Genomic DNA, 27,220 nt, shown 5'->3' on the forward strand with positions numbered 1-27,220 from the left:
TTACTGGCTGCCTCGCATGGTAATCAGAAAACTGCATTAGGCAGGTAGTACTGTATGAATTAAAAAATAATGAAACAAGACTTTTCAGTCAGACATTGTTCCCTTGCCTGCTTTTCATGACAGCAGATTTCCTACTTTGAGTTGATAAGACAACAGCAAATGAAGATAACAACATGAGAGCAAAATCATTCACTCTAATAGGCTCCACCTGTGCAGACTTCAGCTCATTTACATGACTGCAGAAAAATTAGAAATCATGCAGCAATTAGTCTCTTCTAGATTATGCACTGTGTCAACTGATACCACTCTGGAGAGCACTAGTGCTAAAATGGTTTCAAAAGATAAATCTACTAGCCTGTGCAAACATTTTTAATTACCTGGAAAACTGGATTGCCTGTTTAGAAATCTCTGCTGTAAGCCAGGCTGCCCACACAGCACTGGAATCAAATGTCACCAGATTCAAATGCTTATATAACTGACTTTTATAATGTTTGATGTCTTGGTGAAACAGAACCACGTATCTGCTTTTGCTGCTTTGCAGTTGAAGGAACATCTCTTTAGAGGGAGGTAATGCAATTGCTGTAAAAGGAATTTTTCTTTCTCTTTTTGTGTTAGCAGGTATCGATCCCTTTAGTCTCAGATCTCATCATCCACTCTGGTCATCCATTGTAAAATGATGATCATTCGCAGCACTGAGCAAACCCACCAGCAGCTATTTACAGGATAAAAATTAAGGGCTGCATTGTGAACCCTGTACTCTCACCGGTAAGGAGTTCTTCACCTAAGAGGCCCAGTGAAGTCAATTGAAGTGCTCATGAGTAGCTGTTCATCCTCGTGAGTAAGCAGTTCACAATCTGGGCTTAAATTCTTTGCCAGGGTTAGCATATGTTCTGGTGGAAAGGCAAGTCTGCACTCCCAGCTGGTGCGAATCTGCAGCATTCCCAAACTCACAGAAGTTCTGCAGATTTGCACTGAGTGGTGATCTGGACCCCTTGCATTAAGCATGTGCTTGCCACACCCTTGCCACTGTTAATGAGCTTTAAAAGCCTCTATTGAAATTTGAAAATGGCACTTCTTGGGTATATTTAAATTTCTCTCAAAGAAAAAAGCCTTAGAGTAATTGAAGGGGAAGAGAGCAATGAAAGCACCATAGAGACCTCAAGAGTTATACAATTTAATTCAGAGCCAGGACCTTTCTGTTTATTTGACTAATTCTCTCAAGAACTCCAGAGCAAGGAAATACCTAACTGTGAAGCTTGCAACCTCTAGGACTGCTCTTAGGTTCATATTCTCTAGATTTTATTTCCACAGAGCGTAATAATACAGCTTTATAATTTGAACTGGATTAACTCACAAAGGGCCACCTTAATGGCACAGTCACAGCTTCGGTTATGGAAACTGTTCCTGCAGGCTGAGTTTAGACACAGGATCTAACCCTTGAAGGTTTTTTCTTTCCCTCCTTGAACTACCACATGTCTTTTCATGCCACACAGAAAAAATTCTACAGTTTACAGAAGTGGGTTCGGTGAGGGTCACTGCCCCCCCCCCCAAGGTATTTACACTGGTCAGTTCTGATGTGGCACCAGGTTTGCATTAGTCTCAATTCAGGACCCCTGGATTACTCCTCTTTAGTTACCAAGACTTCTTGTTACAGCTTTTGTAGTTTTGAAACTCTTAGCTGAATGTCTTCAGCATTTCCAGTCACAAGTTAAAGATCTTAACTTTGTTCTCAAAGCTAGGTCCTTTTGAGTTGGGCTATGTCCCTTGATGACACCATGGAGTCACAGCCCCCAAAAGCCCAAGAGATGCTTCAGAGCTGGCAGGTGCATCTGAGAGCTGCTGTGCTACAATAGGGCTTAGCTGAACCGTGGAACTCCTCGCCACAGGATGATTTGAATATTTAAAGAATTTATGTGGACCCAAAAAACAGACTGGAAAGGATTCAGGGGCTGAGTACAGCTGTTCTAATGTACATCTTAAAAGATATCCCATTCTTCCCCTGAGCAGCCTACAAGCTTTGTGGGCTGATACCTGTGAGGGGGTCACCACTCTCCTTACTCCCGTATTTCCGCTTACTTCTTGCTTCAAGAACTAAAACTTTGTTTCTGTGCAACTTATGAACAGTTGAGGGGTGAAAGGCAGCTTTGTCTGTTTGTCCTTCTACCTAATGCACAGCTCATACAGAGAAGGACCAAACATCCAGGTAAATGGCACACAGACATGGGGCAATTCTGCTCCATTCATCCTTTATGCAGGATTACAACCATCACCGAGGTAATAGCCCAGATAACTGGCACAAACCGTGGGAAAAGCATCACTGCAGCCTTTGCCGTGGTCTCTGTGCTGGCCAGACTCCCACTGAGTACGGCCAGTCTTACGTTCTAGTTTTGGGTGGCTACTAAGTGCCAGAACATTGCTCATCCCCGAACAGTCATCATGCATAGCTTTGCTGCTGCTTTTTTATTTTAATGCAAATCCAATACAGCGTAACCATTTTGAGGCTAAGGTATATACACTTTGGATAGAAGTATTATCAGCCACACAGCAGCCCTGTATAGGAAAGCGATGGGAGGAGAGGGCCCTTTGGATGTGCGGGGAAAGCTGGAGAGACAGAATGCAACAGCCCTCCTTGAAATGTGGCCAGAATGCAAGAGAGGGTCTGTGGAGGTGCTGCATGGAGACGTGCATGCCGGCATCTACCCTACTGCAAGCCAGTTCAGCTGAGCTTTAATAGGAAGGACTGGCAAGGAAAGCCTCCTAACAGCCTTAATTTATTCCTTGATGATGCCACAGTTGGTGGTACTGACTAGGATTCAAATATAAAATGGAATTTATGGAGAAATTTATGAGTTTAATGTAGAAATCTGTTAAGAGCCTTGAAAGCCCTTACATAGCTAATGAGGTGTTTTAAGTCCCCTAGCAAATTCTACACTTGCCTGATGAGGTTCAAGTTTCATAGTATAACCAGACAGCAAGGGGAAAGAATGACAGTATATGTGGCAGAGCCGTAACACTGACCATGGGCTGCTCATTTGGAAACATCTTGGAAGATATGTTACGAGGCTTGTTCATCTGTCGTTATTAATGACTGAAGTCAAAGGATTAACTGGGTGAGCCTTATCTAAGACTTGTGGAGCCTGATCTAAGACTTGTGGACTTGGCAACGTGCATGGAAACTGTAAAATAATACATCGGATTTGCAACTAAACAGAATCTTAAAACCGTCAAGGATAAACAGCAAGAGAAAGGGGGATTCATGCTTGCCTCTCTTATTGGGATTGCCTTAAGGATATATGGGCAAATTGAACACTGTAGAATGCAGGAGTTGCCACAAGATGGGACATTCAGCTCACAAATATGAAAGTTGCTGGCAGAATACTGAACTTTACATCTAACAAGTAAAGCTGGCTTGATAAACAGTCACTTAAAGGAGTTAATCCTTTGCTCCCTTTGTGTATCACCTGCCAACAGGCTCCTGATAAAAACCCTCTCCTGTTCAAGCCAGAGGGAATTTTGACATCGGTGACAGAGTTACTATTCAATTCTAGCTTGTTGCTTGTAACCGACGGGTGAAAACTGAGAATCAGAAACGTCATCCCGCAGAAGGTGTCCAAAAGGTCTCTTGTTTGTTTTCCTTCGATTACGTTAATGGAGACACGTCTCTGGCTGTAAAGCCAACTGGCCAAGTGGTGCCTCCACTGTGGAAACCACCGCAGCTTCCTCCTTCAAATGAATCTCCTCTTCTTCCACAAATTAATATGTATTTTCAAACACTGCTGCAGCTAACCTTCCCAAGCTATGATTCAGGCCACACAGAGTGAGCAAACAAGCAAGCGAGCAGGCAGAACAAAATGATTCCCTCCTGCAGACAGCACACATCTAGACTCAGTCGTAGCAGGACAGCAAAAGCGAGTAATTCCCCGAATAAGGAAAGTAAACTTGTTTTTAGAAGTCACCATAATAACATTCAAATAATTGTTTTCCTCTCTGTTCTTTGGCAGTTTTTTCAATGGCAGTTGGAGTTCAAGTCCTAAAGGCAACACAAACTTCTTTTGGATAAAAGGTGATGGATGGAAATGTAGCTTGTGTGATGTGTCTCACAATGAAGGGAAGGAAATTAGTTGAATAACTTGCCTAATGCACCATATGGAGATAGAAGCAAGGAAAGTGCGGCTGCTAGAAGTGAATGTAAAAAACACTAACCACAAATCCAGCGTAGGGCCAGGCTCCAAAATGTAAGTGGAAGTGGCTAGAAAACCCACACAAAGACAGTAATTTACAAGCAAAGGTTCTATGCTTCTGGAAAATAAGGGCAAGAATAAAAAAACTGCCTGTGTTAGTAATCTAGGATCTGGAGCAGAGTAACTAAATCTATTGGGCTTAGACTGCCTGAAGGCATAACATTAAACTGGGGAGAGACATTCAGTTTAATCTCCGGCATGACAGATGCCCTTAAGGGGATTCTATGTAAATATGCAGTGCATTGTTTTTGCCTTCTTAAAAAAGCAGGGGGTGTCGAACCACCTCTCTCCTATCAGATGGTATGGATATTTTGCTCTGCCTTGAAGGAGATGTGGTTAAGTTTAAGAGCCTCCTCATGATTCCAGTTCACCCCTTCCCCTGGGCCAATGTAAATCAGCTGCATTACAGGGATGTTGTAAGTAACCCTCAGCATGATGCGCTTGCTGTATACTGTCTCTGGATATGCCTGCACTCAGGCAACACATGATGTGGTATTAACAGCAGCATCCCTGACTTCTAAGCTGCATGTAGGAAAAAAAAAAGAATGATGGGGGATGAGAGGCAAAGAGGGAGGAGAGAGAAGACAAAACATTTCCTTGAGATCACAGAATACAGGGGCCCGTACTGCCCTCCTAGCACCAGCTAATAAACCAAGGGTTTGGGGGCTGAAGAAATGTTCTCTTTTGGCAGAATTTAAACTGCAGCTTAATTAGACAACAGCATCCAAGGTCTTACAATATTCCTATTCCTGCCTGATACTGCAGGATGGGACTGAATGAGTTAAACTCAAGGATAGTATATGGGACCAAATGGGTCTGGTAAGAATTCTTTTTAAAACTACTGCTTTCAGAATAAATAATGCAGAAAAACACTTAGGGAGAAGTCTGAGAATATTCCAAAACAGCCACTGAAGCAGATGATCATACAAATTCACCTGAAAGATAAGAAAGAAGATTGTGTGTGCCAGCCTGCAACTTTGCAAACATGTGGTACATGCAACCTCTAGAGTGACTGAAATGCTGAAAGCTTCTCTAATCCAAAACTAAGCTGATTTTACACTACAACCACAATTATTTTCTTTTTAAAATCAGGCATGCCACTGCCAGATCCATAGCAGGTGCAAATCAGCACAGGCTTCAAGGGAGTAGTCTGATTTACAGCAGCTGAGGATCTGGTGTAAAATGAGATCATCTGCTGAAAAATTAAGAGAAAGGCATTTCTATTTGTCATCTGCTATCTCTTATAATTGCTCAGTAATTTCTATCTTGCCCCTCTAGAAATCCAAGTGATTGACTTGCTTACCGCTCTGGCTGTTCCCCACCCTCATCAAGCTGAGTACCAATGCCTCCTGGCCAGGGATACTCACCCACAACACGCTTATACCCAAAGGATTTTGGCTGGCTTTTCTTCCAGACAGAAGCCATCAGGCCATATCCTAGTCTCACTTACACTCAAAAACCACTGCATAGCCTGGACCACCAAATCCCAGTAGGAAACCGTCAAGGATACTCTCCATTTCTCTAGCAAGGATTACGTCCTAGAAAAACAGCCAGAGCAGCAGATCTGACAGAATCCCTCCCTCCACAATGGGATGTTTCTGACAGCAGAAACTGCATTTCAAACGTAAAACTGCCACCATGATCTCTGCTTCTGCTATGCTGATCGCCCGGTGCTGCGCTGTCTACCTGCACTCCAATAAAAGCTTGGAGTCAGCACAGGGAGGAAATGGAGCACCAAGGCAACAACAGTAACAGCAGCATTAAAGACACCATGGAGGTTTAAACCACTATAACTGGGTGGATGCCCGGCGTAAGGAGGCTTTATGGATTAGTTAATGCTGGCATCTTTCTTCTGCAGAAAGACGACTGGCAGGAACCATCTGTGTCACGGTGTATGGAAGACTGCCATGTGACACACGGCCCAGAGGGTTTACAGAGCATCTATTCTGAGCTCCTTTGTAAACCCTAAGCAAGACGATCCCAAGAGCACAGAACAAACTAAATAGCATTAGTTTTTCCACATCTAATGGATTCAAGTGTGCGAAAGGAACAGAGCAGAAGAGAACAAGGGAATCACCAAACCCTGTTAGGGGAAAATGTCTAGATGGACATTGACAGTTCCCACTTTATGGCACAAGAGGGCATGGAGAATGTAAAAACACGGTCGCCACTTTTCTTAACACCTTAATCTTGAGCTCATAAATAAGACATATCAACCACCATTCTCAGCTCAGTATGTGCATTACAACTACTCATTTCCACCTTTGGCGAATTGCTGCTCCTTTAGAGTAGAAGAAATCCCCCAGGAGTCAAATTATATTTGTAGGAGAGACAAAAGAAAGTATTTCCTGGTCACTTCATGGCTGACAGTGCAAAATCCCAAACCCAGCAGCAGCGATTAGCCCTTTTAATCCCCATTCATCAAAACTGCCTTTCAGAACCTGTCAGTTTTAACTCCTACCTTGTTTACAAAAAACTGTATGACAGTCAGAAGATAACTGGTTTCACTACCAGTAGAAAAAAATCCTTGCCAAACCATCTAAAGCCCCGCATGGTCCCAGCTCTCCAGGACTCACTGGGGCTGAATTTGACCTACCACTTCTCAACAGAGATTTCAGCTGTTCACAGTTGCAAGTGGCAGCTCAGTTGCACTCAAAACCTGATTTTATAACCACCTTGTTAAATCTCATGCAACTACTCCAGATTCTTAAAAGTGAACGCAATGGTTGGGAAATGGGTCCAGTTGGCAAAGACACCCTCTCTTCATTTGCATAATTATAGGCTGCGCTTTAACACTACTTATGGTTGAGGGTGCCTGACACTTTCCATTAAGAAACTCGGCTTTCATTTACTAAAGACATTGCCAAACTCTCTATGCTTGGTTTTATATTTTCCTAGCCAATGTCTGTCTGTCTTGGGCTGAATTATTTGGGAAAGTTTCAGTTAAAACAGTTCGGCTGTTTCCCAGAATGAAGTGAGGGGGGAAAAACAATTTGTCTGCAAAGAAAAAAAAAAAGAAGTAGTAATAACATTTAATGGAGAAGTTCTCACAACCACATGCTCTGGAGCAGGAACTTAAAGCATTGGGGGAGGATTGCCCATATCAAGCCTGTTGCTGCTCCCCCACATACCCATTTGGCCAATTTCTGCTTTTGGCTAACTTCTAACCCTGCAGAGGACTCTCACCTCAGGCACGTTCACTGGGCACTTATTACAGCTAAGTTCTCTCAAGATAAGTCTGCTCTGAATACGCTCCAGACTCACATAGCTCTTGCAGACAGAGAAGAACTTTCCAGGAGCATCCCTGCCAGGCATCTGCCTACCCCAGGCACAACAGTCATTTTCCAGAAGTCCAATTTACTTGCTTTCTTCATCTCCCCAAACTGTGCTGAAACCTAGGAGGTCAGAAGGGAGACAAAGACATGAGGAGTCCTTCCCTTGCCTTCCACATAGTTCTTCCCGCCTTTTCCTTGCCACTTCAGAGGCAGAATATGCCTGCTGATGTGCGTGCTGCTCTTCTGTATAAGGAGGGCCTAACCCAGGCTGGGCAGTTATACTCTCTGGTTCAGAAACCTTAAGGTCATCCATTAACTCAGTGAAAGAAGCCATGCTAGGGAGCTCTCTTCCAAAGGGCATTAACCAAGAAATGGATGAACTGAGAAAATAAAACACCCCTTCTGCAACAGCAATCAAAGAACACCCAAAACAAGAACCCCAAATTCCACATATTCTGATTAATCACTAAAAATCATTTTCCCTCTGGCAGCATCATGTTTGCTCTCCATATGAATAAGCACAGTACACTGAGAAGAAGAAATGCTGCCTAGGAGTTAAACCACAAAGTCAAGAGATCCAAATTCTATTCCTGGCAAATACTCAACACCAGCATTTGCAAACCCAACTGCCTGAAGCAAGGCACCAACATCCATATTCAGGCACTTAAACATGGGGCCTTGTATCCAGCAGCCTTGCAAGGCCAATGTCAGTTACCTATGCTTCAAAAATCTCTGCCTTAACTGTTTGGTGTCTTGGTGTCTCTGAGTCGCCAAGCTCTAGCCAATAGTGTCCTGGGTGTTCAAAAATAAATAAATCAGAAATAAATCTATGCCTTCCTCCTGCTGGCCACAGGTTTCCTCCCTAGTTAACACTTGGCCGTGGAAACAGCTGATTCCCTATTTAGCATCTCTGGCGGAGCAGAAACCTGCCAGTGTGCAGCACATACCTGGGTTAAGAGTTCTCTAACACATATTCACCTTCATGGCGTAGCCAGAGACAGCTGGAGGAGGATACAGATGTTCCAGGTGTTGTAACAGACTCAGGCAGTGATAGCTCCACTCAGGTGGAAAAGTGTCTCACACTGTGGGAGTCCCACCGATCGCAGTGGGATTACAAACAGGAGAAATTGCTATCCACCATGAGCTGGGAATCTCTGGCTGGTGTCTCCTATTTAATCATTGGAATGAAACATCTTGTAGTTCCAGATTCCCAAAGGAAAGACTCCACCAAAAATAACCTGCAATTATGCTCCTGTCCTAAATATTCAGAAAGAATTTTTTTCTTATGGAATTAGTGATTTTGCCTGGATTTAACAACGGATGTCAACTGTGAACCTCTGCCTTGGGAGAAAAAGCAAGAAAAAACTCCCACGTAGAGCTTTCTCTGAGCGCTACACGCACAGAACTTTTCAATCAATATTTATTTCTAAAACGCTATTCAATAAAGTCATCTTACCTATTGGTAACAGAAGACTCAATTCTGCCCTCAAGTTCCTTTGAAATAAATGGATGCTGAAGTCAGCCAGTGCTATGCAATGAACAGCCTGACACGCATGAGGTGGGGCCTACCAGACAACCCATCATTGCAATTCTTTCAGCAGACGCTGCTTTTCAAAGAGCAACTAAACTGTTCACTTCATAGCCTGGTGAGCACAGTGAGCATGGGAGGTGAGCAAGGTAGGGGTCTACTTCGTTGTGCAAGATTTGGAAAAGCTGTTACTTACCAAAACAGGCTGTGTCCTGACACAAAATAACTTCATAGTAATGCCTTACTTGGCAGTCCCAACCACTCCTGGTACCAATGGCCAAAGCTATTACTTCATTAAAGCCATCCTGTCACCCCAGTCCCAGCAGGAACCCAGCTCAGGACACCAGACGGCACCACACTCGCGCTCACACCACAGGCAATGACGACTGAAGGAGTAAAGCCACCTTATCGAGGGTCATTTTTTAGGATGGCTTTGAGGCAGAGGGCAAAACACAAGCCTTGCTCCTGGAGAGTTATGCCTGTATGTAAATCTTTCATACATGCTTTATCGTATTTGTTAACTGGTCATTAGATGCAGTTACATTCCTTCGCATCTTATTAGAAAGCATTCCTTTTTTCCTGAAGAAATAAATAAAATGAATGCACAGTAAATGCCTAACAGATGAAGCCATAACAAGCTGTTGCAAAGCATGTAACGCGGAGATATTGTTAAAACAATGTGTGTGCCTGTTAAATGCAGAAACATTTAATGTTGTTATTATTAGGAATGCTATAAAATCCACCATAATTTATTAAATAATATTAAAGTATTTATAGATGGACCCTTCTATGCTACGAAGCTGGTTACTACTGTAACAAACATGCAATGCCAAATCGATCATTTAGGCTTCTTAACTTTCCTGAAGCGTTTTTTCCCTCCTATGAAAAAGCAGATGGTCTAAAGCAACAGCAACTGTAAACTCCCAGTATATGCTCAAAGGCTGAAATCTAATATTTAAAATGAGCGTTTCTAGTACAGAATGTCTCCATGGTGACCTCTGGTAGCCGAGTGGGAACTAGATTTGGCAGCGAGTCCGAGCGGATGCAGCTCCTGTTGGTGGCACAGCACTGACCAGGGATTAATTGCATCTGGGCTCCAAACCAGGCCAAGGTGTCAAGTATTGCTCCACGCACTTACCAAAATGAACTAAAGAGGGCTTTCAGCAAACTGCTTCCACCGAGCAAATAGATAACACGTCCGGTTTGTTGTGGATTAGTAATTTATGTAACGAGGTCAGGCTTTATAACGGGGTTTAACTCTAACAGTAAATCTGATTGTGACCTGCAAGCAGTTATTAACAAAAGCCAGTTTTTCTAATGAAGTACTGAGTTAAGAATACGAAATTCTGTATTCCTAAGTTGCTTAAATATCCATAGTCCTGAGTGCTGCTAAAATGAAATCAAAGGCTTGCTTTGTTTTTTATATTAGGGAGTTCAGATAACTCGAGCCTCAAAAAAGTGTGTGACAGTTCAACAACTAAACACAGTACCAACGACATATTTAAGCATCACAGGGTATGTTAGAATCGAAAGAAAAGAATTTCTCTGCTTCATACAAAAAAAACCCAAACCCTGGAGTTCCCCAAATTTCTCCTGGTTTTTTAGTTTTAACTGTTGAGGAACAAAAGCACTAAGAGAAAAATTCAGTTCCTCTTCTGAATCCAGAATATCTCTTCTGAAGAAAGTTGGATTTATCCAAGGTAGCTGACAGTGGTCTTTGCCCCCTAATGGGGAACACCAGAAAATTATTGTTACTGAAAATTCAAAATGCTACATAATTTGGTTAAGCTTTAAGAATAAGTAATGTTTTCTCTAATAACAGTTTTCATAACGGAGCCTTTCACATATACTGTATGTATGTACACATGCAAGCGGGATAACATTAGCCAGGGACTGGGGATGGTTACCAGTCAACTTCAGGTGCTCAACACCTTCCAAGAGACAGTGCAGTGCACATGACTGGTCTTTATATTGTATATAAGCTAGAGAGAAATCTGGGGCTGAAACAAAATTCAGCTGAGGGGCTAGACTCTAAAGCTGAAGGAGCTTATTAAAGCCCACCCAGGAGGGGAAGCAAGTTTTAGAAACCACATTCTCCACCTTCTGAAGGTCCATAAGCCCAGGCAGTTCAAAGGAAGTCAACACATTTTTAAAAGTAAGTCTTTTCTTCTGGTTCCTGTATAGACCTTAGCAAATCTCCCAGGGGTGAGAGGCACTAAAAGAGCACTGTATTTGGCCAAAAGAGACAGGCAAAATCTTCCCTGGGACTATCTGCAACAGTATTTTGGTTTCGGTTACAAGGAAACGGGTCTGTACTAACTCTGTTGACTTCAGAGGCAGGGTGTGACAGGTTTACACCTGGGGATCAGACCCTGATCATCCAGGAAAGGGAAACTTCTGCTGCTGAAGTTTTACTTCTCTGTAGGATTTTCCCTCTCATTCCCTCGCAGCACACACACAGAGAAAAAAAAAAAAAAAAAATCCTGTTTCAAGCAAAGCATGACACAGTGACCTCATCATGAGGTTTCGTTTCAGCAGAAATGTTTGATTTTGTACTTATGAAAAAACGTCATTTGGGAGCAGTTGAGCATTTTGGTCACCAAGGGCCCAGTCTGAGTAACGCTGAGCGCCTCTTCCTGACGGATCCTCCCTGCAGCCTGTGGACTTGTGCAGAAGCTGGGGAGCTCAGTACCATTGCTGGTCAAGATGTGCATATCTCACAATGTAGTTTGGACAGCAACAAATTTGGCTTGAGCAGACAAGGAGGCAGGTCCAAAATCTCAATCTGCCAACTAAAGCAGACATCCCAGGCTCAAATTCCCATCCCCGCCATGCGCAAGTTTCTCTCTGCTAGCTCCCATCCCTATCATCACCTTAAAAAACATGGCTCAGGGCCACAAACTATTTCAGGACCAGGGAGTGAGTGAACACTGGAGCTGCGACTCTTGCTTGGAAAGCCCCAAAGGACAAATGAGGCAGCATCCTTCAAAGCAAGAGGCAAATCCCATTCCATTTATGGCTAAGATTATGACTGGGAGAGGGGGGGGGGGGGAAAAGAATAAAATAAACTCTGCCCTGAAGCCGGAGATCAGCCAGCACAGGAGCTTTGGCTGTGAGCACTTGAGGGAGAGACCATGTCTAATAACAAGCAAGCTGCCACATTCTGGACCAGATCCAGTTCCCAAATGGATTGTAAGACATAGCCCTTTATTTATTTTTACAAAGATCAAGCGTGCTTATATTTATATTGCTTGGTCAAAGAAGGTTCGCCACAAACAAGCAAACAAAAAATGCCTTTCTATTCTCTGCCTCTGGCTCAGGTGGTGCCATTGGCACCACGAGCTCTCACCTCAAACTGCAGATACAGGGTGCCAGGAGTTTGCCTAATGCCCATAAAGGAGGTTGCTTAGGCTTGCGTGGGCAAAAGCCTCAGCTATCCCAGAGCTTGGCTAGGTGATGCCAGTCTGTTCTTTCCCCTTTTTGCTAGAGAACAGTGCCTATGACCCAATGAAGCATGTACAGTGAAGGAAACACTACACCTGACTGCCACAACCGCAGTGCTACAGCCTGCACAGGCCTCCCCATGTGGGCTTTCCTCAGGCAACCCAAAACACCTGCCTGCATCCTCAGTCCACATCAGGGAATACGAAGCCACGTGCAGCAATGGCCAGCATGGTGCTGTCTGGTATAGTTATGACATGGAGAGAAAAGTGAGCTGCAAAAACAAAGCTCTGAGACAAAGCCAATATGTTTTAATAGACTAACAAGTACACTTGGAAAAACCAGAAACCGTCAGGTACGCACACACGCCCTTCTGCAGGTTACAGAAAACACCTCTGGGTGGTGGTGGCCTAGAGATGAGTCTGTACAGCTGAAAGCTGAGAAGCTGATAAAGATGTTATTGCTACCTACAAACTTTATTTTGTCATGGATGCAACAACATTTCCACTTCACTACACAGAAGAGGACTGGGGGCAGCCTTACAGTATAAAGCTGGAGAGCTGCTTGAACTTGCTCTTCCACTCCAGCTACCTCTTGGTTTGACTTTGCTCCTCTGGCTCTGCCCTTCCATCCTCTCAGTACGGAAGCTATACTGTCTTGCTGCTACATAACTTATCCCGGCATTTATGTCACCTCTCAGCCTGGCCAGTTCAGTCTGCTGCATCTTAGGTTTCAAACTTTGGCGATGAACCTTCCATGATTTCAGCCTTCAAAAGCTCCCCAGGTTGCCAGAGTGGCAAGTCAGGACACAATATTTCTAGTGTAAACAAAGATGCAGATCTATATATTTACTTTTCACAAAAAATATCCAAGAATGGATTCAATGCCAAAGAATGGATTCGATGCCAAAGAATGGACAAGGCTTGAAGAGTAAGAGTGCCAGTCTGCGGGTGACTCAAATTTGCAGACCTCAGGCATTCTAAGTGAAGTATTTAAAGACAAATAAATGAAAGCCGTAGAAGCAGAGGCGGCAGCAGCTGGCTTGTGCTGGATGTACTGCTCGAGAAGAAAGTGCAGCATGCATACCGCACCGCTAATGCAGCTTCAACTGCACCATCCCTGCAAGTGATGAATAGCGCTTCCAGGAATGCTAAAAATGTGAAGTTTCCTTGCCTCTCTTTGGTCTCCTTTTCCTCCTTTTCATTTCTTCCCCCCCGCCCCCCCCCAAAAGGCAAACAAATCCAGAAAAATATGGGAAAACAAATGTATAGAGTAGCTAAGGATATATCAAAACTCAGTGCTACTCACATCTTTAAGGATGAGGTTCCTATGGTGTGTAATTACTTAACACAAAGAAAGCAATACTTGGTGTATATAGGAAAGTGATTATAGTACATTCTTCAGTTCTGAATAACAATATCTGGAAATAGAGACAAAGATGTGCTACACGTTAACTTTTAGGGTTGGTTTGGGTTTTTTTTTTCCCCTGGTACGTATCAAAATAAGAGAGGAGAAAAGAAAAGACAATACTGAAAAACCATCATTGGTTTTGACATGTAAACCAAAATTAAAGCCACAGTATAGAATTTAGGATATGAAAAAATGGACTATTTCAGATACAAAAGAAAGTGGTGTTTCAGGAGAAAAAGCTTGAAATAAATTAACTTGCTGTTCCTGTGTATATGCTAATTATAATGTCATTAACACAATATTAAGGACTAAAAATAAAGTTTGGCTTATAACAGATAGGAATTGTAATTGCCAAATGCCATAAATTTTGACAAAGTAACTTCATTCGAAATGTATTAGTTAGTGCAGGCAGAAAGTCTGAAGTGTGGCAGTAATAATATCACCTTATATAGTATTCTGAAGTTATTTTGCTGTTCCTAGAGAACAAAACCAGTTTATGTAAAAGTTTCTCTCCCACCTTTTTCCAAATTTCCTTCCCCCCATATTTCTGGCCTCAGGAGAAAAACAATATATACGAAGCTAAACCAAAAAGCATCCAAAATAAATTTCACTGCTTTCCCACTTTGACCCATTTCTGTTGCCTGTTGCAATATAGGACTCAGTGGGAAGAAAATCCCTTGAAATCAGTGCAACTTCTTGTGTGGAGTAAGGCAGTCATCAAGATAATCAAGGACTCAATTTCTGGAGCTGCTATTCTGATTCAGTTAAAGTTACTGTAGCTAAATTAAAGGCCATGATTGGGAGGCATGAAAGGAGTGAGTTTTGCAGCCTTATTCACATTCAGGGAACTGCTGAGACTTTCATGTTAAACTGGATCCTCACAAGGGCAGGCTTTGGCCCAAAAATGCATTTCAAAACAATCCAAACAGATGGTAGCACTTAATATATCCATGAGAAGTGTTTCTCACTACCATGCAAGCTTTCTGAGTGCTCAGCTGGGCAGAATAGGGAAATCTCACTTTCAAGTCATGTTTGTTTTATATACGAGCATATAAAGTTCTATAATGGGGGGAAAATTGGTGACAAACTATCCAATATCAGTCTGTAATAGGTCAAATCGAGCAGAGGAAAAGAGTGCTCAAAGACCCTGAGTGCATGTCCATGTGCAGGACTTTCCTTGAAGGTAATTTTAACTGTGCAGTTCCTATTAAGTTAAATCCCTATGTTTTGCACTAGCTATTTATTACACCATGAAACAAATGTGCTTTGTTCAGGGAATTTAATTCCTAATGGTTAATATGAAATTGTTTTGTCAAGTGATTCTTTTCTCTGACTGTTAAAATCCCTGCTTAGGCCTTATTCTCACTCAGGCTGCATGTGATGAACTTCAAAGCAAGTATTACTTTAATAAACAGTTTGTGGGATGATTTGCAAAGGATTTTTGTTTGTTTCAGGTCTCAAGAGAGCTGCTATTCTTCTTCAAGCACAAGATTCTGGATTCATGCAGATTATGAAATTAACTGCAGGTAACCGCAAGCCAGTTTTTAGCTCATATGGTTATGAAGAAAAATAGGATCTAAAGGTAACACAGAGAAACAAGAACTAGCACTATGATTTCTAGGGCCTGACTCAAAAGTCATGGCTATTTGGAATCGTTAGCCTTTTACCTATAACACTACCTTGGTAGTGTTAGGTTAATGGTTGCACGGGATGATCTTAAAGGTCTTTTCCAACGTAAACGATTCTATGATTCTATGAAACTACACAAATAAGCTAATTTCTGGAACTTCACTGAAGACTCCTTTTCTTGTGTAAAACACATTGTCAGTCTAAAACTTCTTTCCCTAGGAAATGTTTCCCTCTGAAGCAAAGCAGCTGAAGAGACAGCTAACGGACCCTTCAAAGCTTTAAGGAGATCCTTGCAGTTATAAAACAACCAAAATAAAGTTTAAAGCAAACCACAAGTTAACTCTTTCTTAAGTGGTATAAAGATTTCATGTGTGTGTAATTCGAAGAGGAAAGTGCATTAATATACTTTGCAGTGCTGTCTTTATGAGCGCTCTGCCTCTCTTTGTAGCACTAAAATATCAAAAAATGCTGTGCCTAATTTCAGAAGATGGGCGGTTCATCATATTTCTGATTATTTTATCTGGATAAATAAAAGAAAGGTCACTTCCTGCTGTGACACATTTCTAGCCTGCTGCCTGTTCCATTTTTTTTTTGAAGATAAAGCTTCAAAAGTTATTTTAATTACTATCTTTTTAAAACCAAAACACTGTTTCTCAGGATGAAACCTCAACTCCCTGAAGTCAGTGAGGTTTACCCTTAACTTAATAGGGGCAAGATTTTGCCAACTGCAACTCTTTTCCAGACAAGCAAAGAGACCCCACGCAAACAGGAACTGGTTAGAATCTCCCCTCTAATTTTTCTATCAGTAGCAGAAAACAGAATTATCCAAATTAATGCAAAGCTACTTCTATTTCTGTATTTATAATATATACCGATTACATATAATCTTGACTGTGTATGTATCCCTTTCAGCTTTGCGTTCAACACTGCCAAAACAAGATCTTCCTTTAGACACAGGGCTAAAAGGTACCTTTCTCTGAACCAAGATTACAAGTCTTTACTGTAAGAACAGGAAAGTTAAAAAAAAAAAAAGAAAACCCTAAGAAGCCTCATCTGAAGTTAATCTCCTGTCCTTGAGATAGCTCCTCTCCAGCTTTTTAAAGGGGAGAGTGAACCTGCAGTCCCTCTGGGGTGTAAGGATCACGCACCGTTTTCTCACTGCCCGACGGGTTTTGGTCGGCTATTTTAATGTTTCCAGTCCTTCATCTACATATGCCACTAGACGTAATGCCCCAAGCAGCGTGGGAATGCGGCCATTTGTTAAATCTTGCTGGCGTCAGCTACAAATTGTGCCAGCTCGAGTCTTAATTTTTATTCAAGTGTAACTATTAACTCTACTGCTAATAAAAAGTCTTTGAAGAACCTCATCCTTTATTTGTATTCACTGCTGAATTGAACACCAACAGCAATGTGCACCCAAGAGTGCACCCAACCTCACACCTGGTAGAGCCAGTCAACAAACCTGACTGTTGTGACACTTCTATTTAAGAGCTTGAACCACTTTTCTGCATTTTACTGTTGTAGATAAAACTTAGTATGAAAAACAAACAAGCAAAATAAGCAGCTAAACTCACCTGCCTGGATTATATGAAGTTCATTATCTTTCCATTGCCTAAATCAGATTTTGTATTGGATCACAATGCAATCTGAAAAGAGTGCTTAGACCCAAAGGCTGAGGTTTAATCAGTTGCTTCATACCATACCATTCACACACATAGCATGTACGAGAAGAAAATGTCCATTCAACTAACTGCAGTCCTGAGAAAAATGAAATGGCTATTTTCACCTGTCCCCCTAGCACCTCCTTTTGGTTAATTTGAGGCTTTGGATCTGCTTCAGTGTTCAGAGAGCCAGGATTATCAGATTATTTGGCTGATCATGAGAGGCTGGCTCCTTCTCCCCAGTAAGATCAGAGCATCATGCCCAGGGCTCCAGGCACAGGCACAGACACAGACCTGCACACAGACAGATTTTCTAAACACAGAGTTAATGCAACCATGTCATCTCATAACCACTCAAGTGGTTATTTACCCCTTCAAGTGTTTCTCGCTCAGCTGCTAAGATTGAGTTCAAAAGGGAGGAAAAGACCAAACTGAATATGAAAATTTTACCTTCCTATTTTGGGGCATAATCTAAACCACACTGGTTTAATGGAAAGGCTCCAGCTGGCTTTGAATCAAATCCAGTATGGAGGTCCTTAAGTGTTACTGAGGTTATGTACCATTAACTGTGGAACAATTATTATAATACTCATATCAGTTCCTCAAAATATGAGAGGGCCTTTTGTATTATTTATGTCTCGTGCTAGGGTTTGGTAAAGTTTATTGTAGCAAGGATATTAGTCACTGATTATAATCTTCGACATTTGCGATAACGCTTAGGGTTTCTTTATGTGGGTTGAAAGAACAGTATGATGAATAAATAAAAACATAGAACAGAAGGGAGAAATGACAGAGGTCCCCTCCTTGCCCAAATATATAGGAGGCCAAATAAGCTCTCTACCCTGCCAAAACATATGTGAGAATAATAGCAAAATGTGTATGTTCAGGGTAGTTATCATGCGTGTATTTTGGACAAGCTGCATTTGTTTCTTGAGTGCTCTATCAGACGACAGAGGAAACCAATGCCAACATTGCAAAAACACACACAAAAGCCTGGGGTAAGCCAGCCCCACTGTGCACTTTTGGTGCTAAATTAGGGATAAAATGTTGGAAACCAGCCCTAACATAGCAAAAACCAAACAAACTATCCAATGATGGAGGGACTGCAAACAGCTTGGTTCAGAGATGGGGTCTCAACTTCTTCCCTGTTCAGGCCCCACAAGTTCGTCTCAATAAATAATTCTGGAAATTCTCAAAATATGGGAGAGTAAGGGTGAGAAAAGGGAAATTAATCTCTCTTCAAACAGAGAAATTCCTCTTCAAGAACTTAGTAAAAAATACAAATACCTTCTCTAAAGAACTGCTTATCAGCACTAAACATTGTTTTTTAAACATGGAATTAATTAGCCCATAGAAAGCACTACTATATATATATATATATGAAGCCAGCGAGTATAAATACTTTACTATGGAATAATGACAAACATACCAAGACATGGAGAGAGAAACGTGTTGCAATGCACAAGGTCTTTTTCTTGCCAGCTTACACCTCTCTAAAATAGGAGGAAAAAACAATGAAAAGAAGAAGCATCAATAGTATTGACTTGTAAGAAAGAAAGAAAAAAAAAAGTTTATAGTGTTACATTCAGAAACCCTGTGTGAATAGAGACATACCATTATGCAAATGCAGAAGTAACTCATTATTCCAAAGAAAACATTTGGAAAAAATCAACCTGACATGCCTATATATTTTCAATACAATGTAGTTAATAGAGAACAACATGAGGATCAATGTACCTTTGGCATGTGGTACACAGGAACCGTAATTGCAGAATCCTGTAAGTTGGGAATATAACAAATTCATTTGGAATACCTATCACCTAGAGAAAGCACTGGGAAGGACTGAAGTGCAGCAGTAATGCTCGTAGTTTTAACACTGCTCTGAAAGATATTTCATTGCTCAAAACCAAAATATTTCACACCATTTCTTTCTTTTTCCTCCCAAACTTCCCCCTCTATTGTGGAGGTGTTGAAGGTTTCCATGGTGTTCTAGACTCGTAACTTCTTTATCCAGACCCTCACAAGGCCCTTGTTAGAGGGACAAGTTAAGAGTGACCTGCTACCATTCTCCAAAGTGAGTACTTGCCTCTTTCCTTCCTTAGATTTGTCCATCGGGGTTCCTCATCCTCCTTATCCCAGCTGAACTCCTCTTGTTCTGCATTGCTATGTACAAGTGCTCTCAGGACCAGAGAGCATTTTGATTTGGAAAATGGGCTTGGATCCATTTTAGCATATATGTTAATTTTGTAATTCTACCCAAAATACTACATCTAAAACTAAATAATAAATGAGAGCAGCAGGATAATAAAATTAAGACCCATTGGGAAAGAAGAAAATATATGTTTTCAAATCAGATTTCTATTGGGAAAGGGAGTGAAGGGGACAGATAAATACATGAAAACTGATTCAGATGGCAGGAATAACAGAGGAAAAAGCCTTCTGTGTCACGATAGCAACTGGTGTGAGGTAAGGCCAATACTGGAAATAAGGCAGAATCTTCTCTCTGCTGCTTGAATGTAAATCTGCAGTAAATGCATCAGTGTTACTCCAAATTTAAGTCTATACAGCTAAGATCAGAATATAGCCCAGTATGTTTAAGACTGCGAGCAAATTTTTCCATACAAAAATTTTCAGCCATAATAGGACATTGCTGGCTAGAACTTGGTCTCATAATCAGAAAGAAAATATTCACATCCCCATATAAAGTAGCCAAATATGTAGCCAAATAGGACAAATGCATTATGCTCTCTCTAATTCGCATCTGATATGCAGCAGAAATACTGATAATGAGAACTGCACAGAGACAAAAATCCCAGGGATGTAGATCCTGTCCCTTCAAAACAAAACTACTCTTGTTTTTTATATCATGTTGAGTCAGAGACAAGTGGCAGGAAAACTGAGATCCAAACCCCTTGGTCCTTACAGGCTGCCTAAGAAGCAGGTAAGTAGAAAGGATTACTTGAAATACCCGGTTTTGAGCAAGGGAATTAGGAATTACCTATAGCCCTAGCCAGAGGGACGTTAGCTGCCATACAGACAGCCAGCTCCGTATGGAGCTCAGATGCTCACATTCCCTCTTCCTTCCTCTTTCCCACCCTCCTCAGACTGTCGCTGGTACACCTGGGCAAATATAACACTGCTGACACGCTAACCTTGACAATCATGACACGTACAAAAAAGACATGTTGCACCTTTGCTATAAAATACATTCCTGGGCTAGAAAGGAGTCACAGACAAAAGACCAAGGGACGGGAGGACACACACACACAAAGCAAAGGTGTGTCCCCGCCAGCTTGAAATGTCTAACGAGCTAATGGCTGGAGGAGGATGTGGGGGAAATCCGTTGTCCCAAAATAGAAATCTTTGCTATTGCTGTATAATTAGACTTAATATGCCTATTTTAAACCTTACTGAGTATAAAATTGATATGCATACTGTTTCATTTGTTTTGATCATATCCAATCTATTTGTTATAAATCCTGTTTTAACTCCAGCCCTAGATCTCACAGCTTTTTCCTCACTTATGTTAAAATTCAGCAGAACAGTTTAATAATTGAAATAAAGTAAAATAGTAATGATAATAACAATACAATAATGATAATAATAATAACAATAGACAAAGCAAGTGATGCACAATGCAATTGCTCACCACCCGCCGACCGATACCCAGCCAGTTCCCGAGTAGCGATCGCTGCTCCCCGGCCAACGCCCACCCAGTTTATATACTGAGCATGACGTCATATGGTATGGAATAGCCCTTTGGTCAGTTTGGGTCAACTATTCTGGCTGTGCCCCCTCCCAGTTTCTTGTGTACCTGGCAGAGCATGGGAAGCTGAAAAGTCCTTGACTAGTATAAGCAGTACTCAGTAACAACTAAAAACATCAGCGTGTTATCAACATTCTTCTCCTACTAAATCCAAAACACAGCACTGTGCCTGCTACTAGGAAGAAAATTAACTCTATCCCAGCCAAAACCAGGACAGGGATGAAACACCTTCACCTGTCCCTTCACACAAAGAGGCATAGGTGAAAAATGGAGACACAGACCCATCCATCTCTGGCAGGAGGGTATGCTGGGTAGCTGCAGACATGTTCTTTTATACGTGTGGTAACTCCTATGAATTTCTGGATCTCTTCCAAAGTCCAGACCCTAACCACCACTTCATCTTATTCCAGAAAGACAGAAGACCACAACCACATGTGATGTCACCAGGTACAATCAATTGACTTCAGCTATTAGCTTCAGTCAATTCTCCAAATGGCCTGAACTTCCACCTGAATTCCAAATAGGTACTACAGAATTCATTCAAACAGAGTGAATTCAAGCAAGTGTTTGTTTGCTGCATTGCAGAGCATGAAACCTAATTGGGTTTTTGTACCATAAACAATGCCCCTCCTAGGTTTCTATGAAAAATTATTCTTTCTCATTAAATAACTTGTTTAGAATGGCTACCTCATTTTATCAAATTTTTTAATCCACACCTGTATGAAATGATTGATCGCTATTAAATTCACTGCTGTTTTCAATAAAGGGACAGGAAACAATTAATGCCACTTCTAGTTTGTCATCTCCTCACTCCATTTCAAAATAGAGCTGATGCCTTCCTGCTGTCTACCTGACCCTGCAAATACCTTCTAAATCTGTTTTCCAGCTTCAACCAGATTTGCTAGAGGGTACAAACTTCAAAGATTAGGAAGTTCCTATAGATTTCATGAAAATCAGCTGGATTGATGAGAAAGGTCTGAACCAGCACCTGCCTCTTGACAGAAAAGCAGGCTCAGCTATCACAAAGGCTGCTTGGGAGCAATCAGTCACAGTAGAGTCATGGTTCCTTGTTAGTTTGTGCGTACAGAGCTCCACATAGACCACACACCCAGCAGCAGCAGAGGTGAAGCTGCATAGGCTGGTGTCATTGCGGCGCATTGGTGTGGGAGATGCGGACAACCAGAAAATCCGGTTTCATTAGTTCTGCCACTCATGGCATAAAGCATCCTCTTGAAGGCTAAGCCCAAGTCAGGCAGGTATCCAAACTAAGAACATCAGACCAAACTTTGTGTTTGCTTTAGCAGAATTTACTAATGAATGGATGAGAACAGAGATACCAATTTTATTTTCCAGATGTCCAGTGACTGGATATCTCCTTTAGCAAACATGAGCCAGAGGCACCACTTCCAAGGCACTGAAGTTGAAAATCTTTGCTTCATTTAAGCCAAGGACACCACTCCCATTGATTTCAAATGGACTAGGAAGGAATTCACTCCAAACCTTTAGAGCTATTCAGCTTCAGCTGAACGTTTCCTCACAACTTGTGCTGCCAGTTCAGGAGAATTATAGCTCTACAATTCAGAATAAAAAGATGTTCAAAATGTCTTACCCTTCACTAAGAAATAACCAAGATCAGGAGGCCATGTGATTCCATTATTTATGTAATGCCTCAAAACGTCATTTGTCTTCTAATATGAGATGACAGGTTTCACATGTACAAGTTTTCTATAAGAGTAGGATGCTCAACTTGATCCTCTCAATACACACATTGCTAATTTGAGATAAAAGATTTATCACGTAGAATCTGTAGTTAATTGGCTGCAGCAGCCCTTTTTTTTTTTTCTTTACTATGTAGATTTCTTTGGAATTTCTTTATAGATGTGCCAATTTTCAAGACTGATATATTTGGACGGCAGATTTCTTTTGGGAAAGCTTTTATTTTCACTTTGTATATGCTCAGCACTGCACAGTATGTGTACCTGGTACCTACCTGAGGCTCCCATGTGTTCCTGCATGCTCACACAAATAGAATAAAAGAGCTTTTAATACAAAAATCATTGTTCTCTTTAAGGGCCAATATGAAAATTGGCCTTTTTTATTATCAAGCCATATTTGATATACACAAAACTGTGTTTGTGACTTGAGTAAATAACACTCTTGCACTGAAACTAACATTTAACTGATATTTGAAAATAACAAGACAGCACAATCTTTCCCCTCGGTGGTGCTTCTCTTGGACCTACTGAAGGAAGCAGCATCCACCATTATTTGTCATTAGTGTCCAAATATTTGACAGCAGCAGATAGTACACAAGAACTCTAACTTGGAAAATGCCACAGAATCACAAAATGGTTGAGGTTGGAAGGCATCTCTGGAGATCACCTAGTCCAACACCCCTGCTCAAAGAAAGGCCAACTACAGCAGGTTGCCCAGGACTGTGTCCAGTTGCATTTTGAACGTCTCCAAGGACAGAGACTTCACAACCTCTCTGAGCCACCTGTTCCAGTGTTCAACCATACTCACAGTTATTTACGAGAATCTGGGGGAATATTTCATTATTCTGTAAGATACACTGATCAGCCTGGTCAAACAACTTACACTTGCAGCCTGGCAGGAATCCCTCACAGATATGCTCTAGGAGTGGGAAAGACACAGTGACTGTAGAGGATCCAAAGCACTGTGAGATAAAGGCAACTGGTGTGGTCTGGTTTGGCTAAACCAAAAAAAGTCACAGCTGAAACCCCAAGTAGCTGTTAAAAACTGCAAGCTCCATTCCCCCATTCCTGCTGCCTCCTCTCCTGAGAGCAGAGTTCCTGCTGAGCTTCACAGGAGGTTGGTTTCTCTTCTCTCCAGCACGCGTGCATTTGGAAGTCCTCTCCCTTTGACATGCTGTAGGAAGCAGTGTTTTTTCCATATGGCAGATTTCCTCTTCTGGCCATGATTTCTAGAAGTCCAGCTCCCTCCTCAGAAAACCAAAATCTGTCCTGTCTGCAAAGGTGTTAGGTAGAAGGTCAAGGATATCATCTGAATGTAGTTTGTAAAAAGAGAAAGAGAAGAGAAAATAGAAGTGTAACTAATGAAATGTAAGACATATGGTCAACTTAAGCTGTTACAGACCCTTTTATCAATTCCTTCACCTCAGAAGTAAAAGAAATCAGGCACAGAGGTACCACATAACTACAATGCTGAACTGTTAGAGGTGTGTAGAAAGAAATGTTGCTTAGGCATAACTACAGAAATTCCAACAACAACCAGATTTTTGCTTAACTAAAATAAATGGTTGGACCAAGAGGACATGACGAAGCATTGCAGGTCATTGCTGACTTTGCTTTCTGACCTCAGAACTCATCGTTATCCTTATCCTTTTAAAACTTTTGTTTCTATATTTATGACATGATCTTGCATCTAGTCTGTGAAGGCACACATTTAAAAATGTGCCCTGAATAAAGACACCTCAAAAGTGCCCAATAGCAAAGGCACACTATACTCCCTTATACTGGCCACTCCCCTGACCCTGTGTAACAGCTATGTTTTGTTTCCTGTGAGACTGTTTGCTTCCCCTTGTCTTTATCAATGTCTTTCTCCAGATATTCCTTCACCCCATGTATTCATCCTTGCTCCCACAGATACGAAGCAGAGCCACAACATCATTTCAGATGGGGAGTCCTCCCCTCTCCCCCAGACTGAGGCTCGAGGAGGGTAGCTGACACTTCATCCATCAGACTCCTTTAATCATGCATGTTTTGAGGAAACTCTAGTTGGTTTCAACAAGAATCTCTCACATGAGGTTGGGGAAGCTTGATCTGGGATATATTTGCTGAAGATAATCTAGCACAAACTATGCTTAATGGGACAATATTCCAATCTCAGTTACAGAATAGGTAAATCTCCTGTAGCTGTACAGAACAGAAGAAAAACCCAACATTGACATGAACAGAGTGTCAGAGGTCATCCTAGACAGGATCACTTTTCTAAGACCTGACAAGTTTTCAAAATTTGGCAACTAGAGTGAACGTGGCCTTTCCCCAGAGAGGCAGAGACGAGCAAGAAAATTGAGTCTTGGAAAAGACACAGGCTCCTAACATTATGATAAATACAAGCCACCCTTCCTGGAAAAGAAATACTTAGGGGCCTGAGGCCAGCATTTGATCGGTGCTAAGAAACATTTGGATATTTTTATGAGCAGCAAGTTCATCAAGAATCTTGCTCAGAGGTTAAACCTCACAGAAAAGACAAAATAACGTGACTAAGGACTGTTCATATGAGCAAAGATGTACAGGAAGAGGCCCATGCCAGTGTGTTGATCTTGCATTATGGAAATCAATTAAGCATTAATTATAAATGTTCCCAAAGGTTAAGTGTGCCTTGCTACAGAGCCAGCAGACTGATGGACCCATAGGGCTTCCTGATGCAAACAGCTCCTTGGGCAGACAGAAATGCTGAGCTCCACTGCCTCTCCGTGGCTGGGCACCCCAACCTGTAGGCATGGCAGGGGTGTACCATGTGCAGCTGAGGGGATCTTGAGGAACAGCTCTCTGGGACCTGCACTGTGCTTTAGGGCAGCCCTGAATAGTGGGGAAACCAAGAGTAATCAACAGTTCTCTCAGGCATTGTTTGAGTCCTAAACAGCCTTATTCCTGAGTCTTACAAGACCAAATTAGTAAGCCCCTCCAAGTTGAAACTCCAAGCCCCATCAGTGAAACTTTTGCCTTAGCAAGACCAGAGTGGCAAGATCAAGCTTTGACACATTACATCCCATGCCACTGTTCCCAGGAGGAAGGCTGCAAGAAAAGGCACCAATTTAGCTTCTGTTTGCTGAGGATGTGGTACATATAATGTTGATCAAGCAGTTTCTGCTTTCTCTCCCTTCCCTGTCATGCAGTTTCTGAGAAAGGGCTGCTTCTGCTCTGCTACATCTGTAGACTAAGGTGATTTGTCTCCAGTACTCCGATTATGTACAGCTTAATTATCTACTGACTAATTGCACTTGCCTTCCTGAATGTCTCCAGGTAACAGGAGCACTGCTTTCTTTTTGCTCATCCGGCCGTGAAGGCAACCAGTTTGTCTCATCCTTTCTGGTACTTCCAGACAAAGGGCCTTTCAAAAGAAAAAAATCCTGAGCAGAAGATCTAAGTAATCCCTCTTTCCACACCCCAAATAAGACAAATACATGTGTGTGCATGTGTCCATCCTAGGGTCAGCTCCTAATGCAGTAACTTGAATGTACCACCCTGAGAGATTTACCTGTACCCAGAGGGAGGAGCGGCCTGCCCACAGTTACCTTTTCAGTGATATATTAAAAGGAATTTGCAGGAATGTGAGGTTAATCCTGACAGTGATACCTGCTAACAACTTGAAGCAGCAGCACAAATAAGGGTGTTCTCACTCACCGCACGCGAGTCAGTTACCGCCTTTCACCCAGGAATTGCCAGCTCTCACCTGAGGTAAGCATTTGCCTATTCCATGTCACGAGCAAAGCATAGCAAAGTGGATGACACTTGAACTAGACACAGAAGTTTTGTGCTGCAGCAAAACAAGGAGCACACAGCCTGATATTGCATCTCCAAGAAGGAGCAGTAATGGGGGATAGATCAGCGAGTAGCTCACTTACACACCTGTGTGATCAGCTCTTACACTAGGGTCAGAAGACACCACTTGGGACATTCCCTTTTCAACACTTACCTAAAATGGGAACCAGTCAAGAAACTGAGCATTTCCAAGCAGAGGTCCCTGAGCCAACAGAAGTGCAGGTAATACAATGCAGCAGTCTCAGCTACGCATCTCAGTTTTGGAATACTTGGCACTTAAAATTGCATCTGGTCTCAGCAGACTCTGATACCTTCATAGATACACTTTTTGAGTTAACCACAGCTGGGAAGAGCCACTGTACAACAACAGGCAGGAAAATACCTGCTCTGAGTATCCAAATGGATTATGAACCCAACAGAGCCCCAAATCCTGTTGGGAAAATTCGCAGGAAAAACAGGCTCTATGTAGAAGTGTCAGTAAGTGAACAAGCAGATTGGCACTCTTGGATATTTTCTGTCACAGATACTTATCAAAACCTGGCGCACAGGCTTTTGCACTGTGTCTATCCAACAGGCAACATTCACAGGCCAGACCAACAGAAAAAGGTGGAGGCTCTGGTGGAGCATCTTCCCCTTTTTGGACTACCAGCAGATACCACCTGCCTGTGAATAAGAAACATGTCTTTATGAAACCTGAGCTGACCCACAGGTTGAAGGGCACAGTACAGGCCAGTCCTGAAA

The sequence above is a fragment of the Pelecanus crispus genome, chromosome 3 (genome assembly GCF_030463565.1).
Source record: "Pelecanus crispus isolate bPelCri1 chromosome 3, bPelCri1.pri, whole genome shotgun sequence".
NCBI lineage: Eukaryota > Metazoa > Chordata > Aves > Pelecaniformes > Pelecanidae > Pelecanus > Pelecanus crispus.